Raw genomic sequence first — 20000 nt, 5'->3', positions numbered from 1 at the left:
ACTTAATTTACATAATATATTTAAATTTCCATGTGAGGAACTCATATTACGGGCTGGCTATTCATCTCTTCAATGGACAAATGAATTGAAAATACAATCATGAATAAACTACTGTATTTACTGTACATTAGACCACCTTTGCTTGAATATATATATATATATATATATATATATATATATATATATATATATATATATATATATATATATATATATATATATATATATATATATGAATGAATGAATGATTTGTAATTCTTAGAATATCAGAAGACTTCAAATCATTCATTCAATCATCCAATAGTTTCTTTTAGTTTAAAAGTCTCCCCGCCTGTTCTCTCTGTGAATATTATTGTATCAGTTAAAAGTAAATTCTATTGTATTTGACTGATGAAATTATTTAAGAGCTAGCGAGAAACTTATAAGTATTTTGGCATGCACCCTCAAGATTTAAAGTTCTACAGTATTTCACTCGCTTTAAAGAAGATTTCCTCTCATTTTAATTGGGAAAATTACCTTAGACAAAAAATCCTCTATTGAGATAACACTCGTCTAATTCACCGCCTCCTATTTTGTACTTTATTTGGTAGTTACCTCACGCCCATATGACAAATTTAGGGACTGCATTCACTAATGGACTGTAGGATTTAAAATGTTAAGTAATCTTAAATAGAAAAGTTACTTTCTGTTGTGTAATTTGTAACTTTGCAGTCACTGTCCACTATTATATGTTCTCTTAATAGATCATACAGTATCCACACATGTTCAGTTAAGAAGTATGTATATCATGAATAAAGACATGTGTAATGTTTATTGATGATCAGTTTTTTTTTAATTATCTTTAACATATGTTCGCTGATAATAAGTATTTTTGTATAATTTGTTTTAATGACGAAATCTCTGTTTCAGATTTAATTTGCTAATATATGACCTTTGAGTATTTTAGCTGTTGAATTTTAGTTACTCATATTGTATTTATTATGTATTAATATCATTGCAGTTCCTGTTTTCTCCTGATACTCTGCATAACTATTATTATAATATGTGTGAACTTGTTTGGTTAAAATTTTGTAACTTGATTGCTGAATGTTCTTTTATTTCTTATGAGAACTTATGATTATGTATGATCAAGGCTATGCACAAAAGAGTAGTTCCGTTTGGGTTTTGTTTGTTTTTTACTTAATATCAATTAAAATAAGTTATGTTTCTGACACTCAGACGCTATTTTGGGCTTGAATTTAAAGTAACATTTGTAGTAATTCTTTTCTTTGGAGCCTACCGCAGTTCCAGGAGAAACTGTACCTTGGTAGGGGGGAGCTTGTCATAAGTAAAAAAATATGTTAAAATACCTAGATAAGGGAATTATGGTTATTGGACTAAGTCCCTGTTTTGCTTAGCCTATCAGATGCAAAGCCAGGAGGCTCGGCACCTGACATGATGATTAGACCAATTTGTTGTTTTCAAATTCTTCGTTACAGGCCGGGGGGGGGGGGGGGGGGACAGCAAAGAGAGGACTTTGATATAAATCTGAAGGGCATAACCTTACCTAAGACCCCTCAGCAAGATGGGATCGACCCCACTAACGTGCCCATGAACGACACCGCCCAAGGTAACTATGCCTCGGTGCAATTTTGAAGATAGTCGCGATTAATGGCTAAAGTCCATTCCCATTGGTGCCTCTTAAAGATAAGACCCATTTATTTCTATAATGTAAATTGATAAGTCTCCCTTTGGTGTAGATCTCTCCGCCGTCCTATCCTGAATTTGTATTATGTAAACCGGGGAGAGGGGACATAGAATGAGAACCAGTATGATGCGGTTACATCACCTACCACTGCTACTCATAGGCGACGAACCGCCCCCACCTCGCCCCCAACACAGCAATGTAGGGGAAATAAGAACGCACGGACTATGTGAATTATGCCAGTTAAGTTCGAGTCCTAATGGTGAGTTGGCAACCCTCACTAGGCCCACCGTCCATGGTAAGCCTGTCGCAATCATGGCGAACGTCCATACGCCATACGACGTCCAATAGTTTCTTTTAGTTTAAATGTCTCCCCGTCCGCTCTCTCGGTGTATATTAGTGTACCAGTTAAAAGTAGATTCCATTGTATTTGACTGATGAAATCAATTAAGAGCAAGCGAGAAACTTATAACTCTTCTGTTAGGCACCCTCAAGATTTAAAGTTCTATTTCACTCGCTTTGAAGAAGATTTCTGCTCATTTTAATTGGGAAAATTAACTTAGACAATAAATACTCTTACGAGATAACACTCGTCTAATTTACCGCCTTCTATCATGTACTTTATTTGGTAATTACCCCACGCCTATATGACAATTATTATTATTATTATTATTATTATTATTATTATTATTATTATTATTATTATTATTATTATTATTATCAGTAGGTGAACTAGAACCATAGTTGGGAACACAATATGAAATAAGCTCAAGTGCTCCACCATGGAAAATAGCCCAGTGAAGAAGCGAAATAAATAAACAGCTAGAATAGTGTGTCTGGGTGTACTCTCAAACAAGAGAGGTGTAACACAGTGGAAGACCATGGAACAGAGACTATGAGACTAATCGAGACTAAAGACAAAGTGTTAATTTGTTGTGTCCTCACATAGGGCTGCTTACCACAGCTGAAGAGTCTCTTCTACTCTTGCAAAGTGGAAAGTAGCCACTGAACAACGATAGTGCAGTAGTACCTGTATGTGTAGGCTAAGTAAAAGTGATCCGTAACCGGAGTGAGTATGCAATGCAGTAGGGTAATATCTGGCCAGTCTAAGGAGCAAAAAACTATCGAGCGGTAATATTTCTACATGTAGCTGGTGCCCTAACCAACCTACAATATTTCTAACACTTTTGATCTATCAAGCTTGGAGTTGATGTAAAGAACAGCAAATGTTCCTGTTCCCCTAGGCGGCCTTGAGTATAATAACCTCATAAGAACAAGCCTTATCTAACTTCATCCCCTTTGGAGTATCCACAGAAACGCACAAGCAGATATCTATTAGCAAAATTCATTTTGTTAGCAATGAAGCATGACTAGAAGTGGTAGGCTTAGCCTCAAACGAAAATAGTCTTTAGAAAAATAATCAAGTCGTGTCTGAAGGCCAGCAGGCCTTAACAGACTAATGAGTCTAAAGTCAATTACCTTGAGGTTTATGGGCCCCATTAGTTAAGGCTTTTTTTTTTTGGGGGGGGGGGGGAGGGGCAACAAGTCTCACAAAAGTCTTTAAATCTTTTTGAATACTCAATATTATTATCCTCTTAACATTCCTCCCCCTTAGGAAACTTATAGGATGAACGAGATCCTTTTATTTTCTCCTTTTTTGTGAGAATCCTAAAAGTAAAATAAGCTGACCTCACATCCTCTAATTCCCGGATGCTTTTTGGGAGACGACGACATGACCAATAAGTCTTGGCGGACCTCTGCCTTGTTCCTTCTTTCGAAAAGACTTTTTCTCCTTTTTTCCTTCTGTTTTCAGAAAAGCGTAAATTTTGAATCTGGAAAAGTTCACTTCTTGTGATTTTTTTGTTTTTTTTATAAAGATCACTGTTGTATTTTCTAGATGCTAATGATTATATCTATAGCCATAAGCATAAGAATTATAATAAAATTACTAATGTTCATTTCCGTCAGTTTATGATCGCTAGCTTTTAATTATAAAAAGATCTCAATAATCTAGATGGGTTATGGAGATTTTTACGTGATAGTTAAACTATGCAACGCAATGTGCGAAAAATCACCACATCGTTTTATAACAATTGAGCCTTTTTTTCAATCACATTTCAGCAATACGGTCTTTATTCTCAATCAGCTTTTCATGTCTGCTAATACACCCACTTCTACACACGCACACACACAAACACACGCTTAAATGAATTTATATATATATATATATATATATATATATATATATATATATATATATATATATATATATATATATATGTATATTTATATACATACATATATATATATATATATATATATATATATATATATATATATATATATATATATATATATATATATATATATATATATATATATATATATATATATATGTGTGTGTGTGTGTGTGTGTGTGTGTGCGCGCGTGTGTGGTTGGGTGTGTGTGTGTTTGTTTGTGTTTTGCCCACTGTATATAAGTGTGTCGATAAATGGGCTGTGGGGTGTACGTATGTGTTAATATATAAGAAGTATGCATAAGGTTGTCTATATTGAACGGAAGAAATTGTACAAGAGACTTCATTTATCATTCTAGTCCATAAGAGTAGGGAAACTCTGCTTATGAGTTAGGAGCAACCTATGAAAATTCATTGAAAATACAACACTTTTCAACAGAAATACCTCTGAAACTATTATGAATAAAATATACACATTTTAAACTGAATTTGGAAGAATAATAATTAAGAATATTCATACAAATATGATCGGGCTCTTCTTGGAGATTATTATATGGTCAAATTATTTTTCTAAGAAGAAATCAGTAACAGAACCAACGCATTGGTGTAATTCCCAAGGATGAGAAACAGAATGGTTTGCGAACCACAGTTGTAAGTATTGAATGGTGTTGTAAGGGATTGCCTTTCTTCACTTGACAGTTAGGGTGTGAGTGGTTAAGTACCTTAATGTGTTTGCAAACCGGTCTACATTTTACATCGGAGTCATATTATATAGGAAAATGCAACGGTCTGGTTTCTAAATCGTTATATACGAGCAGATGTACGTACATACATTATATGCGTACACACACAAACACACCACACCTATGTATGCATATATATATATATATATATATATATATATATATATATATATATATATATATATATATATATATAGAGAGAGAGAGAGAGAGAGAGAGAGAGAGAGAGAGAGAGAGAGAGAGAGAGAGAGAGAGAGAGAGAGATATATATATATATATATATATATATATATATATATATATATATATATATATATATATATATATATATATATAAATATATATATATATATATATATATATATATATATATATATACATATATATATATATATATATATATATATATATATATATATATATATATATATATATATATATATATATATAAATATATATATAAATATAAATATATATATATATATATATATATATATATATATATATATATATATGTATATATATATATATATATATATATATATATATATATATATATATATATATATATATATATATATATATATATGCATATATACACACATACATACATATATATATATATATATATATATATATATATATATATATATATATATATATATATATATATATATATATATATATATATATATATATATATATATATATATATATATATATATATATATATATATATATATATATATATATATCTGTGTGTGTGTACACATTCCTATGGATGACTAACAAACAAACCAGTGTAGTGATCTCACCCTATATGTTATAAAGCAAAGTTTGTATAAGAACAACTAATGTTATTATGAAATACCGACAAGTCACCCCGTGTGCCTGTTCTTATCACTGGATTGGACAAAAGTTTATATCCGTGTAGGAATAACTTTTGCATATCCACCACCATCCCTATATGGTATGAAGTCTTTCCTTCTTGGGGAAAGAATAAACCAATGAATATTTGCTTGTAGCAAGGAACAATCTTTTAGGACTATTCATGTTAAAATTATCCATAGTTTTAAGAGTAATGCTAATACATTTTTTAGTAAAATGACATAGGCAAATAAGACACAAGGTTCACAAAGTACTAGTTTATTAAAAATCAATAAAAATATATAGTTTAATCGACAATTATAAAATTATAAGATGTGGATGAACAAATAAAAAAGCATAAGGATCACAGTAAAACAGAAAATACTGTTTCATCTGAAAAGGAAACATATATCCGCCAAATTTAATATGAAAATATTAATCCTATTATTATATTCTGTCTTGCCACTCAATCACACTAGCGTCAGAAACACTTGGCACACGTGTCTGCACTTATGCTTGGTTCACCTTTGTTTATGAACAGTTCATAAGGACACCTTAGTGGCCTAACACTTAGTCTATAGAAACAGTCCGTGACTACACACACACCCTTGAATCAATCGTCCCAATTAATTTCACTGTTCCTCCCAGAATTAAACAACAGGTTTAACAACACTACCTACTGCTACTACAGTGCTCTTCAGTTGCTCCACTTGCTTTGTATAGTGTCAAAAGAATACTCTGGATGACTTCCAGCCAGTGTATGAGCAAAGGTGTTCGAAATCCATATTATTAAAGAAATTTATGGAAGAGATAACTTTTCACGGATCATGACCTGTGGGTATACTATCTGGATCCGCTCTGCGAAGAAAATAGGTGATTTTCACCCTTAGTTGCTTCAGAGATAAATTTGAGCCTGATGTTTCTCCCCTAAACAGCTGTCCTCCCCTAAAGTCTGAAGTCCTACTAAGATAGACCTTTATGCACTCCACTTCGATGCATCTTCCTTCAGAGGCTGGTTCTCCACGGACCCCACCTATTGGTGGGTAGCTTGTTCTTGGCAAGAAACGGGGGGTCCTGAAAATAGGTTCACTTCTCCCCCATCTAAGAACTGAACATGACCTTCCTCTCTCGAGAGGGCTACTATTTCGCTAACTCTAGCCCCCGAAGCAAGTGCAAACAGAAATATAACTTTTTGGGTCAAATCCTATAAAGCACACTCCTCATTATTCATCATTGAAGCAAAATGAAGACCCTTATCCAGACACTATGAAATAAGTTTCGGAGGTGCTGATGGTCTAAGCTTAGCACAGGCCTTCGGAATTTTGCTAAAAATGTCATTAGAGAGGTTGACCTGGAAGGCATATAGAATAGGTCTCTTCAAGGCGGACTTACAAATTGAAATTGTGTTGGCCGCTAAACCTTGAACATGGAGGTGGATGAAGAATGATAAATAGAAGTCTGTCGAGATCTTTTGTGGATTCTTTGCCTTGAAAAATGACACCCACTTCCTCCATGATGACTCATATTGTCTTCTGGTATATTTGGACTTATATTCCTCTAAAAAGTCTATACTGTCTCTTGATATCCCGAATCTTTTTTCTCACCACTAGGGAGAGAAAATCATGAGCTGCATGTTCCGGGTTTTCTGTGATGAAGCTAAGACAGTCGACTTCTGAACTCGCTGAGTCAAAACTGGATTCAGTAGCAGCAGAAACTTCAGCTGTAATTCTAATGCCAGAGGGAATCAAACGCTGTTCGGCCTCTTTTGAGCCACTATTGCCGCTTTCCCGTTGAAAGATCTTAGTTTGTCGAGGACCCTCAGTAGAAGGTTATGCAGAGGGAACAGGTAAATCCTGGACCATCTGTTCCAGTCGAGGGAATTAGCGTCCACTGCTTCCGCTAAAGGATCCTCGTACGGGGACACGTAATGATGTAACTTCTTGTTGTCCTTTGTCGTAAAGAGGTCTATCTGCAGTTCCGGGACTTGACTCGAGATGACAGAGAATGATCCTGCGTCCAGGGACCATTCTGACTCTATCGACGTGAGCCTGGATAGAGCGTCTGCCATCACATTGCGGACCCCTTGAAGGTGAACTGCTGACAAATCCCATGTCTTCTCTTCCGCTAGCTGGAAGATGGCCAACATCACTTAGTTGATTTGAGGTGACCTCTACCCTTGTCGATTTAGGCTTTTGACTATTACCTCGCTGTCTAGTACCAATCTTTTGTGTATCGAATGACCAGGAGAAACTTTCTTCAATGTACCAAGTTCCTTGTACTTTCTTCCAGTGAGAATGACCTCCCAATCCTGCCTTTCAAAGCATCTGTATGAATAGTCATTGAGGGGGGAGGTGGCTGAAGAAGTACCAATTTCTTCAGTTGCTTGGCTTTGGACCACGGCTTAAGAAGCGTTCGTAGATGAGTTGGTATTGGTCTTACCAGATCTCTTCGCGCGTTTGATGTCTGTTTTCTCCAAACTCTGGTTGCATCCTTTAGCTGTGCTGACAATAAGTCCCAGTGGATTCCCAACCATTGAAACTTTTGAGGTGGAAAAAGACGAGACTTTTTTATGTTGATCTTGAATCCTGGATGTTCCAGGAACTGGATCACCTGTTGGGAAGCTTGCATGCATTCTGTCCTAGATGTTGGCCACACCAGCCAGTTATCCAAGTAGGCCACTACTTGGATTCCCTTCAGGCATAATTGCTGGAGAGCTTCGTTCGCAAGCTTCGTTAAAATCCTTGGGGCTATGTTTAGCCTGAATGGCATGGCTCTGAAGGCATAGAGTCTTCGTTGTAGCTTGAACCCTAGGTAGGAGGAGAGGTGACGACTGATTGGAATATGGCAATAAGCGTCTGACAAGTTGTTACGAACTCCCTCTAGGAGAAAGCCATAACGGGTTCTTTTATCTTATTCACAAATCCAGTGACAAAAACTCAAATCAGTAGGAACGAGGAAAACCAGAAAGACACAAGGGCAAAAATTTCACAATATTTATTACAACAATAAAGGTACTAACACTGATGGCCCATAAAAAGTAATAAATTGATTATGTACAATATGCCATCGATTAACTCAATGAGTCACCTAATGCTAAAACTAAACCCTACTCATAGTGACGAAATCAAATCTTTAATGTTAAGGTATCCAATAGCCTTTACCCACCACGCTAACCTATTACTAAACAGAAAGGAAGGAAGTGGAAGAACATACAAAAAGAAACAATAATCCTACCTATATCACAATCTAAACCTTAATATTAAAGTACATAATCTTACAACACTCATATTAAACATTCATCAGCTTTGACAATAGTTAAATGCACAAATATATTGGTCCTATAACACAGACTGGTACTGATATAGACGAGTCCATCTGCTGCTCAAAAATATCGTCACAAGTCGTCACTCTCATCAGTAGAACAGCCCTTCACAACCGTTGGTGGATATGCACTTTCAGTCTATGGCTCGACAAAATACAGGGGATGTTCCTCTTACCTGAGAGAAGCCTCCCTACTTGCTCCAACAAGACCACTCTGGTGCTGATACAGTAGATATATTCATCAAAGATGAAAAAGGCTCTCGAGCCCTGCTCTACACAAAACTGCCAATGACCAGGTTAAGCAGTAGATCACTTGAATCACAGTTGCAAGTCTTGTTCTCACACGTAGCTTCACAGGTAAACTGCCTTCCACATTAAGAAGCAGCTCAATGATAAATTGTATATATAATCCACAATAGGCCGATCAGCAGCTCCAGAGTCTTCAACAGCCTTGAACTCGACTCTCGAGAATACTTTAGGAGAGTCACAAGTCACCTCTCCTTACAACACTCTCAGTCACCACAAAGAAAAATAAATGAGTTAAAAATTTGCCAAGGAAGTAAAAATACTGAGGAAGGCCGCACTTCAAAATGCACTCAGTAGATGGCGCCACAAAACTTCAAGCTTTTTCAACCAAAACAAATTAAACATTACATTTAAACCAAAGCAAATTAAACACTACATTTAACCAAAATATATATACTAAGGTAAAACCTACAGCAAAATACTTAATTTAGCTTTACAAAATTGTAAACTAAATAAAAATGAAAGCCATCAGTGCAAAAAGGCAAAACAACAAGATTTTACTTTAAAATTACGTTACTGCCTGACACCTTCCTCCTTCAACGAAAAAAAAAATTAATTTGACTAAACAGGAAAAATATTTTTTTTTTTAACCTTAATACGAAAATAAGAAAGTAAACATGACCAACCAAAACACTTACACTAAGACTACTTAACCTAACTACCCACACCCCCCCCCCAAAAAAAAAAAAAAAACAGGGAACTCCGGGAATGCACAAAAATAAACAAAAACAACCTTAGAATACATTAATAGCCTATACATTATCTGAAAAGAAAATAAAAAAAAAATCAGGAACGGCACAGCGGCCCCCACTTCACATCCTAGAAAGTGCATCGGGGATCTTGTTGTCCACTCCTTTTATATGCTGAAACACCAGGTTATATTCCTGAAGGAGAAGTGCCCATCGCAGAATTCTTTGATTCGCTCCCTTCATCTTATTTATAAATACCAATGGGTTATGGTCCGTCAACACTTCAACCTGGAGAGAACTAGATAAGTAAATAGAAAAATAGGTTATGCTCCTCACCAGAGCCAAAGCTTCCTTCTCTCTGGTGGAATACCTTCTTTCAGCCGGGAGTAACTTTTTACTGAAATAAGACACAGGGTGCATTTCTCCCTCATCATCTCTCTGAAACAGAACTCCTCCAACACCCACGTCACTGGTATCCACCGCCAAAATAAAAGGTTTATTAAAATTGGGAGAGCTAAGAATTGGTTCTGAGACTAATACCGATTTCAAATTAGAAAATGCTTTTGCACATTCTGTACTCCACAAAAACTTAGTGTTCTTTTTCAATAGATTAGTTAAAGGCTGGGCGATGTCAGAAAAATTCTTCAGGAACCTCCTCTAATACCCTAACATGCCAAGAACTTTGCGGACATCATGGACATTACGCGGCTGAGGAAGGTTGGCTATAACCTCAATATTAGCATGTTTAGGAGCAACCTTCCCCAAATCAACCTCATGACCCAGATACGTCACTACTGCCTTACCAAACTCACACTTATCGATGTTTACAACCAAACCAGCCTTTCGTAAAACCTGAAAGAGTTTTCTTAACCTTTCAACATGGGTTTTCCAGTCCTGGCTATATACCACTAAGTCATCAATATATATTTTGGTACCCTCCAGCCCGCATATCACCCTATTCATAAGGCGCTGGAACGTACAGGCTGCATTTTTCAAACCAAAAGGCATCACCTTACACTCAAATAACCCATTGGGGGTGACAAATGCCGAAATCTCACGGGCCCTGTGAGACAATGGCACCTGCCAATAACCCTTCAATAAGTCTAATTTCGTTACAAATTTGGCATTACCTATTCGGTCTATTAAATCGTCAATCCGGGGAAGAGGGAAACTGTCACTCTTTGTTACCTGATTAACCCTACGGTAGTCAACACACATTCTATAATTACCATCAGGTTTCTTTACCAGAACAATAGGAGAACTCCAAGGACTTGAACTGGGTTGAATAAGATTGTGGTCCAGCATATACTGTACCTCCTTCTCGACTACTTTGGCTTTTTCTGGGTTCAGGCGGTAAGGAGCCTGCTTTACTGGAAGAGCATCACTAACCTCAACATCATGTTCAAGCCATGAAGTAAGCCCTAGAGCCTCTCTAAACACTTCTGGAAAAGCCGTTATCAAACATAACAAATCTTTCTTCTGGACTTCATCCAGATGTTCCAACAAAACATTTGCCTTATTAAAAATCTCAACCTTAGTTCTTAAATTCTCTACAGGTACATGGTCATCAACATTATCATAAAATACAGTAGCTAGAGGACATGGCATTTCATAAACAATATTCAATGGACTTAGATTTCTACCTTCATATTTCTTTAACCTATTAATGTGAAAAATTCTACTCTTCCTAGTAGAACCTGGAGAATCTAATTCGTAGTTAAAGTCACACACCTTTCTTATTACCTTCCATGGACCTTTAAATCTGGGTTTCAGAAAACTATCAGGGTCCATATCTAAAACCAGAACCAGATCTCCAGATTCGAAAGAACGACTAACTGCCTTACGATCATGGAATGCTTTCATACTAGCCTGGGAAGCTTCCAGATTACCTTTGGCAAACTTCCAGGCACCACTCAATTTATTTTTCAAATTAGATAAAAATATATTTAGATTTTGAATTTGTTTTCGTCCCACAATCAACACTTCAAATAACACTTCTAAAAGACCTCGAACCTCATGACCATACACCAATCTGAAAGGAGAAACACCAGTCGATTCATTTGGGTGAGTTCTTATTGCAAATAATGCATAAGGTAGTTCCATATCCCAACTACTCTTCCTTTCATAACAGTACTTGCCAATTATACTTTTTAAGGTTTGGTGGAACCTTTCCACAACCCCTTGACTTTCAGGATGGTATGGGACACTAGTGATGTGCTGAATGGCCAGTTCAGCACACCTGTCCTTAAAGTACTTGGAAGTAAAGTTAGTACCACAATCTGATTGAATGGTACAAGGTAACCCATAACGACAAAAATATTCTACTAACTTTTCCCAGACAGCTTTTGACGTTACTTTCCTAAGAGGGAAAGCCTCTGGGAACCGAGAAGCCCTATCCATCAGAGTTAATAAATACATATATCCCGATTGAGTTCTAGGTAAAGGACCAACAACATCAATGACAATCTCAGAAAATGGTTCACCAATTACAGGGATGGGTTTTAATGGAGCTTTTCGCAATACCTGATTAGGTTTACCCATGACCTGGCATGTTACACAAGTTCGCAAGAACTGCTTAATACACATTCTCATATTAGGCCACCAAAAAGGCTTGGTTAATCTCTTAAAAGTTTTTGTTATCCCAAAGTGTCCCGAGAAAGGATCCTCATGAGCTAACTGCAGCAATTCGTCTCTGAATTGTTTAGGTACCAAAATCTGCTTATGATACTCTGAGGATTCCATAAGAGCAGAACGGCCTAATCTACACAAAAATCCTCTCTCCGATACAAAACATGGCTTAGAAATATCATCCCCCTCTGTTATTTCCACATCAAATTCATCATGCTTAGCTTTTATAAAATCAGCCCTATTCCATGCTCTAACTACCTTACTACTACCACTACTTCCTACAGACTCGAGCCTTCCTACTGCCTCATCTACTTGAACAGGGTCTAAATGTAAATCCTCTCCGTCCATCAAGAGGCTACGCCCTTTCCTCTGAGAGCGAGTAGTTACAGCAATGGGTAATTTATTTAAAGTTAAAATGGGAAACAATTCTTGTCCCTCCACATTACACAAGTCATTTCCTAGGATACCATCTATCCCAGGTATAGGTAGTTTATCAACAATGGCCAGATTAATATTCTCTGCGACACCCAATATGTCAATCTCTCCTTCAACCACGGGAGCCGACACAACAGTGTCCGGAAAACCACTTAAAATAACATAGTTAGCGATCTTCACGTTAAGAGGTAACCTACTTCTTAACAATAAAGATCGAGCAGCACCTGTATCCCTCAAAAATTTTATATTTATAACTTCCTTCTTAAATCTCAGCTTACCTGGCCAAATATACTTATTAAATGACAGTCACATGGGGGAATCATTCCCTTTATTACCTTTGTTACCATTTTCTTTATTCTCTACAGATTGTTGAGAAGCCTTAACATTATTCACCACAGCAATAGGAGAAGTAGTCTGCCTCTGTAAATACCTCTGACGAGCAAAACAATTAGCTTGGATATGTCCTGTCTTATTACACCAGTAACAGGTTCTACTTCCCACACCACTTGTTATAATACGACTAGGATGAGCATTATTAGTTTTTGCAAAATTCCTATCTACAAAATTGCCACTGGGATTACTGTTTGGTTGATTTTTGACCTGAAAATTGGAATTTGCTTTAGAGTTAGAGTAAACCTGGAAATTAGAATTATTTTGGTTAACAAACACTCTCTTTTTACTCTCCCAGTTACCCTTGACCACAGGGAAATTACCCCTGACGTTCTCAGTACCAACCTTATGGGTCAATATATATTCATCACTCAACTGAACAATTCTGGGAAAAGAAGTCACTTTCAAGTCTTCTAAATGAACTCTTAAATCTTTAGCACACATTTTTTAAAATCTTCGATCAATATCAACTCTTTCAAGGCCGCCAAAGTAGTTACTTGGCGACTCTTGAGCCAATCATCAAAATGCTCCTGCTTTACACGAGCAAACTCCACATAAGTCATGTTCGGGGTTTTGTTAAAATTCCTAAGCCTCTGCCTGTACGCCTCGGGAACCAAATCATAAGCTTTTAATATCAAAGCTTTCACTTTCTCATAATCCCGAGATACTTGCTCCTCTATGGCATTATAAACCTTCTGAGCCTTGCCCAGTAAGCGACATTGAATCAATACTGTCCAGACCTCCCTAGGCCAAGACAACCTAGAAGCAACCCTTTCGAAAGCCTTAAAGAATTCAGGCACATTCTCCTCAGTAAAACAAGGTACAAGTTTTAGAGCATCCCCAAAACTAAACTTTTCCCCAATATCTTCATGGATGCGGGTACTCTCACACTTCTTACCTTGCTGGATCTTGGCCAGCTCTAACTGCATGCTAAGCATCGTTCTCTCATGTGCTCTGATTCTCTCAAACTCCTCGAACTCTAACTTCTTTAGTTCCAACATGTTCTGGAAATCCTTAACTAGTGGCTTATTTTCTCCTTTGACCGAACGAGTAGGAACAGCTGGAGACACATTATCAGTACGAGGAACCCCCTCAGTCTGACTTTTACCATCAGGCAGACTGCCATACCCTTCAAAAATCAGTCCACATTGAGACGGATCCTGAAAAAGACTCAATCCCGGAGCCCCTTCTACATCCGACTCACTCATGCTTTCACTGGTTAATTCATCAGCAGTTTGTTTAAGTTCACACAGCCTATTCTTTACCAAATTATATACGTCCATTTTCAATTCCCTATTTGTCAAAGAAATGCCTAACGACCTAGCACAAGCTTTCAAATTTCCTTTAGTTAGAGCACTCAAATACCTAATACAATTCTCAGAAGCCAAAAATTCGGCAGGGTTAAACTCTACATCAGACATAATGAAAAGGAAAAGAAGGAAGGTGATGAGGCACAACAAAAAAAATACTGAAAAATCTCACCCAGAGCACAGTCTGGTAACTCGCACCACCGATTGAGTTTGTCCTGGATCCTGTCACGGTTGCCAAAATATGTTACAAACTCCCTCTAGGAGAAAGCCATAACGGGTTCTTTTATCTTATTCACAAATCCAGTGACAAAAACTCAAATCAGTAGGAACGAGGAAAACCAGAAAGATACAAGGGCAAAAATTTCACAATATTTATTACAACAATAAAGGTACTAACACTGATGGCCCACAAAAAGTAATAAATTGATTATGTACAATATGCCATCGATTAACTCAATGAGTCACCTAATGCTAAAACTAAACCCTACTCATAGTGAGGAAATCAAATCTTTAATGTTAAGGTATCCAATAGCCTTTACCCACCACGCTAACCTATTACTAAACAGAATGGAAAGAAGTGGAAGAACATACAAAAAGAAACAATAATCCTACCTATATCACAATCTAAACCTTAATATTAAAGTACATAATCTTACAACACTCATATTAAACATTCATCAGCTTTGACAATAGTTAAATGCACAAATATATTGGTCCTATAACACAGACCGGTACTGATATAGACGAGTCCATCTGCTGCTCAAAAATATGGTCACAAGTCGTCACTCTCATCAGTAGAACAGCCCTTTACAACCGTTGGTGGATATGCACTTTCAGTCTATGGCTCGACAAAATACAGGGGATGTTCCTCTTACCTGAGAGAAGCCTCCCTACTTGCTCCAACAAGACCACTCTGGTGCTGATACAGTAGATATATCCATCAAAGATGAAAAAGGCTCTTGAGCCCTGCTCTACACAAAACTGCCAATGTCCAGGTTAAGCAGTAGATCACTTGAATCACAGTTGCAAGTCTTGTTCTCACACGTAGCTTCACAAGTAAACTGCCTTCCACATTAAGAAGCAGCTCAATGACAAATTGTATATATAATCCACAATAGGCAGATCAGCAGCTCCAGAGTCTTCAACAGCCTTGAACTCGACTCTCGAGAATACTTTAGGAGAGTCACAAGTCACCTCTCCTTACAACACTCCCAGTCACCACAAAGAAAAATAAATGAGTTAAAAATTTGCCAAGGAAGTAAAAATACTGAGGAAGGCCGCACTTCAAAATGCACTCAATAGATGCCGCCACAAAACTTCAAGATTTTTCAACCAAAGCAAATTAAACATTACATTTAAACCAAAGCAAATTAAACTACATTTAACCAAAATATATGTACTAAGGTAAAACCAACAGGAAAATACTTAATTTAGCTTTACAAAATTGTAAACAAAATAAAAATAAAAGCCATCAGTGCAAAAAGGCAAAACAACAAGATTTTACTTTAAAATTACGTTACTGCCTGACACAAGTCTATAGAGATGGTGAATGCCCGTTTGGGTAGTAGGGTCCTTATATGTTGAAGTGTCAACATCCTGAACTTGTAGTTTACTATGAACTTGTTGAGTGGCGACAAGTCCAGAATGACTCTGAGTTTTTCTGAGTCCTTCTTTGGAACACAAAACAGCTCTCCTTGGAACTTGATGGACTTTACCCTTCGAATTACTCTTTTCTCCAAGTGTTCTCGAATATATTCTTCCAGAACGGGGGTAGAGTGTTGGAAGAATTGTGGAAACGGAGGTGGAGTGCTGTATCAACTCCAACCCAGTCCATTCTTGATTAGGCTGTGGGCCCATGGATCAAAGGTCCAACAATCCCGAAAAAGATGAAGTCTCCCTCCTACAGGAAGCATTTCACTTCTGCTGTTGTTGACCTGAGGCCTTGCCTCCTTGACCGCGTCCTCCCCTGAACCCCCTTCCTTTTGAAGGATGTCTAGATGAACCTCAAGCTGTTTCTCTAGCTCTTGGGTGAAAGGTACTTTTCTGCCTTTCAAATGCTGTGTTGAACGCCGGTGACTGAGTTGTCACGGCTTGAGGTACCAACTGGTACGTGGTTGGGGTTTGTGCCACCATCTGAGGCACTGCGGTCATGGGAAGTTGTTGCTGCTGCTGTCTATAAGGTTTGGCTGGCTGACAGGATAGAATAGGTTTCTTAGTCTTCCTTTTAGGTTGGGGACCCTCATCCGGGGAAGACTTTCTTTTAAGAGTTAGGCCCCACTTCTGGAGAAGGTTTCTATTCTCTGTGGCGGCCTTATCCACTACCTCTTTGACCACTTCGTTAGGGAAGAGGTCCTTACCCTATATGGAAAAGGAGATCAGTTTCCTCAGTTCGTGCCTCACTGCAGTCGAGGCGAACATGAACTCTCTACAAGCTCTCCTAGCTTTGATAAAACTATAGAGGTCCTTTGTTACTGTGGCCAGATGGATTTTGGCCACTACCATAAACTTATTTTGGATTTTGGGGTCACTTGCCATCGTTTCCAGAGTCATTTGTAATGACATCAATGCAGCAAGTCTCTCTTTTGTTTCTTGCTCCCTGCACAAGAGAAAATCTGACAACTTTGGAAGGTCTTCTCCAAACTGACGTCTGGCAATATCAGCCTCTAACTTCCCAACTGAGAAGGTAAGATGAACGTCCTTCCAGTTTTTCTGGTCCATGGGTAAGGTCAGGGACAGTGGCTTATATTATTCCAAGGAAGGACAAGGTTTCCCTACCTCAACCGCCTTCAAGGCAGCCTTAAATTCGTTCTCCATAAAGGGAAGGCTCTGGTAGGAGAAGCCACAAAGGATGGATGCTTCATACTCAAAGCTGGTACCTTTGAGTTTGTGAAGCCCCTCTCTTTCATTGAGCTTGTCAGTAAGGCCTGTGCCTTACTATGGTAAAAAACTATGACCTCCTTCGGCTCCGTCTCTTCCTTTGAGGCTGGCTCCTTCCTAAGACGGACATAGCAGTCCGGGTAAGACTCCTTGTTGGGCAAGAATTCCACTTCTTCAAAGTGAATTGAACCCAACTTCTCCGATATGACAATCTTCCCAGTTGTCATAGGCATGTGCTCAGCATACCTCCAAGGACTGGCATTCGAGCACAAAGGAAGATCATTCACGTTGAGCTTCTTCTGGTGCCCACGTGATGCCGGAATCTGAACTAATGGTATCTCTGCATGAGGCTGAGGAATCACTGCATCCGCTGATGCCTTAGGAAAAAAGGTAAGCCCTCCTCTTCTAGCTTGGAAGATAGGGGCCAGAAGTATTTTTCTAGAAGCCCCTCACCCAGATTCGAAGCTTTTCCCTAGCTGCGTCCCTTGACTCCGCCAACTTAGATGCGTCAAATGCCTCAATAATCAGGTTAGTGCAAATAGTACATACCTGAGGGTCCCAATACCTGAGATCACCTTTGGAGACTGCGCTTGCTGTGTGCCGCCTGCACAATTCATGTCCACAGAAGTTTTTGCTGCGGACGATGCTGAACATGCTCCCCCACTTCGGATGGTCCTCCTGTAATGAGAAGAAATTCCATGAGTATCAAGTGAAAAACATATGACTGGATAACTAAGGTTAATATATATATATATATATATATATATATATATATATATATATATATATATATATATATATATATATATATATATATATATATATATATATATATATATATATATATATATATATATATATATATATATATATTGCTTGAAATAACTAAGCTTGAAAGGAAAGAAGGAAAGACACACCCTTTTATTTCCTGCCCAGCCAATTGCTGTAACCTTCCAGATAATGAAACGATGGTTAAGTCTTATTCTAGAATAACCTTCATTATATTTCCCAGAGGGAAATGTAGGTGTAGCTCATACCATTATAACGAATTTTAATATACTGGATAATTAATAAAGAAAGAACTCACTTTTTCCATCTGTACGGTCTCAACAAAAGGCGGTACAAGGCAACACAAGTGAGTTGGAAGAACTTAGTGTTACAATATATTCTATACTATAGTTTTCTCCATGTAGTATAAATTATACCGTAAAAATACTGGCTACTGTATACAATATAAAAACCTGCCGGCCGGCACGTACCTTAATATAGTTCCAAGGTTTACTACCTTTAGACTACTGGGCGGCATAAACACTAGCACCCAGCTGCCGGCAGATCTTATGGTGTGCTTCTATTGCCGGCCGGCAATGGTAGGCTACCTATGCCGGCCGGCAGTAAAAAGAACCAGAGAACTTCCACCCGCCCGGCTGCCGGCTTGAGTTGAGTGGCCGGCAGCCGGGCTAGGGGTACATACGCTAAAAGGAAAACAGAATGGATGAGAGGATATAAGATGGCACTGCCTTACAGCAATGGTAGGCTACCTATGCCGGCCGGAAGTAAAAAGAACCAGAGAATTTCCACCCGCCCGGCTGCCGGCTTGAGTGGCCGGCAGCCGGGCTAGGGGTACGTACGCTAAAAGGAAAACAGAATGGATGGGAGGATATAAGATGGCACTGCCTTACAGCAATGGTAGGCTACCTATGCCAGCCGGCAGTAAAAAGAACCAAAGAACTTCCACCCGTCCGGCTGCCGGCCACTCAAGCCGGCAGCCGGGCTAGGGGTACATACACTAAAAGGAAAACAGAATGGATGTGAGGATATAAGATGGCACTGCCTTACAGCCTCCATCCAGAAAGAGTGAACATAAGGAAGGGGAGAATGTAAAATTCAGGCTTCCTTCTATCCATTGCCTGCCGGGCTCTACTGACAGACATGGAAGTAAGACCAAGGGAGGTCTGGGGAACACTCCACAGAAGTTAGGCCTCTGCCGGTCGGCACGATCTTGCCGGCCGGCAAATGACTGAGCCAGTTCCATATCTTAACCTACTATAGGTAAAAATGTAGAACGACGGCCAAGTTATGTAATAGCTAGGCCATTACTAAGGATAGGGGGGAAAGGGAGAAGAGGGTCCTGCAAACTCTGCTCTAGTATAACATTATCCCAATGGCCAAGAAAGCTCTTCCTAGCCTAGAGATTATCTATGGGAGGGAGGTCAGCAATACTGGCCACCTACCTCAATACTAAAACAAAGTTTAATGTTATTCACAGGGAAATGAAGAATCTTATCCTTCAATCTGAGAACAACAACACAGGACTAGTCTGCGAGATCACTAGAAGAAGGAATCATCTCGTACAGAAACCTTCAGATGTGGCCTAGGGAAGATAAGCCTCTTATGTCTGCCCCTAACCTAGCAAAGGAATCTCATTCTCTATGCTAGAAAGAAACAGACCTCAGACTAATTACTCTAATGTTCTGCCCAAACCTGAAACCAGATTCTATGGTTACAGGAATAGA

Source organism: Palaemon carinicauda, chromosome 10, assembly GCF_036898095.1.
Source record: "Palaemon carinicauda isolate YSFRI2023 chromosome 10, ASM3689809v2, whole genome shotgun sequence".
Lineage (NCBI taxonomy): Eukaryota > Metazoa > Arthropoda > Malacostraca > Decapoda > Palaemonidae > Palaemon > Palaemon carinicauda.
Note: the sequence above shows the minus strand (reverse complement) of the source record.